Here is a 1643-nt window from a genome sequence, read left to right on the forward strand (position 1 = left end):
ATGTGTCTGATTTTCCTGCTGTGAGCCATGCCAAGGTTAAAATGCAAGAGCAGCTTTGAATATTTTATTCATAGGAACAAAAGAATAAAACTATCTGAGCCAGAAGTGGCAAAATACCACAGGCACTGAAACAAAATACTATGGGTGGCTGCCCTGGGTGTCAAACCCATGAACCCTCTTTGGCAATGAGCAGCTAGAGCTGTTTAGGGCACTAACACTCGTGCTAGGAAATGAAAGAGGTTTTTATTTGGTTTTCTGTGAATACAGACATTAACTTCTGCTGGGTTGTTTGCATTAGGTTAATATTTCTGTAGTGCACAGGTGTTAATATGAGCTGTGAGTGTCTGCTGTCTGTCTCTAGCCCCGTAAAGAGCAGAGTGTGACGCCGTAAATATTAGCCCAGGCAGAGAAGTGTTTGCACAGCCCTCCTCTGTGCTGCCTTCTGCAGTGGTGCTCTGACAGCACTCCTTGCAAATGACCCAGCCTCAGCTGTCAGAGCTTCAGCATCTTCTGCACGGTGCAGTAACATGCTCTGGTTTTGACTCAAGAAGAGTTATAGAGATCAAATCCCCAAAAATGTAGCAGAAGCACCAGTGTGCTGTGATCTTCCCAAGATTAGAATGATAGAGAATAAGGTACAACTAAGTAACTCAGCACACACTGAAAACAAAACACTTGCTTGGCCAAACCCACTCCTCACGGGCTGTAGCCCTCACAGACGTAGAGAAGAAATGTCTAGCACATCACTGGAACTGCTACTTGCTTAACATACTGATAGACAGTCATTACAGAGGGAAACACCAGTTCTGAGTGAAACAAAATACTGGGAAAGATCTGACAGAATTTACCTACTATGAGTCTTAGTCTTACCTATTTCATCACAGGACCTGCTGACATCACTAACCCCAAATTAGCCACCTCTATGAATCTGCAAAAAGCAACAAAGATAACATAAACCAAGGAAGTGGTGCTAAAAGCTGAGGAAATCAGATCAGAGTTGATCACTGTTTCTGCAGATGTTTGAGAAGGTCAAAGGCCTGGACCTTGGATGGAATTAGAGAAGCTGATTCCTAAGATACAACACATTACACTGGGAGATGACCTCCATAGGTCAGAGTTGGCCTATACAATTTCAAGTGGAAAGGGTGATAAAAGCTTTGGTTGTGAGAGACTGATAATTATCCAACACTCTGAGACCCATAATGAGGTTACAGTGCTGCTCTGCATGTGTGCAGGGGGATAACCAAGTAACCTGTTATGCCATGGGTCCCAGGCAGAGGTCCAAGTAAGTAGGCAACAACTGGGAAGGGGCCATTCCACTGCAGTCACGGGTTGTGCAACCGGCAAAGTGCACTGAACTGGCCAACTCCTCACCAGACATTAAGTTTTCAGGCTTGTCAAGGCAGCCTGAAAACACAGAAAACTTATCAGCTTTAAGATGGAAGGGCAAATTTTCCCTTTCCTTTCTATCTGCCGCAGGGCATAATTCAAAGTTGAATTAATGACTCATTTAAGTGTGCTTTGGGTGAAGACTGATAATCACAGACTCAGAAAAACAGTCTGGAAAGGAGCTTGAAAGACCCTCTGAACTCCTCTCTTGTACCAGGCTGCAGCGGGGCCGGGCCGGGCGGGGCCGAGCGGGG

The sequence above is a fragment of the Chaetura pelagica genome, unplaced genomic scaffold (assembly GCF_000747805.2).
Source record: "Chaetura pelagica isolate M959 unplaced genomic scaffold, ChaPel_1.0 scaffold543, whole genome shotgun sequence".
Classification (NCBI taxonomy): domain Eukaryota; kingdom Metazoa; phylum Chordata; class Aves; order Apodiformes; family Apodidae; genus Chaetura; species Chaetura pelagica.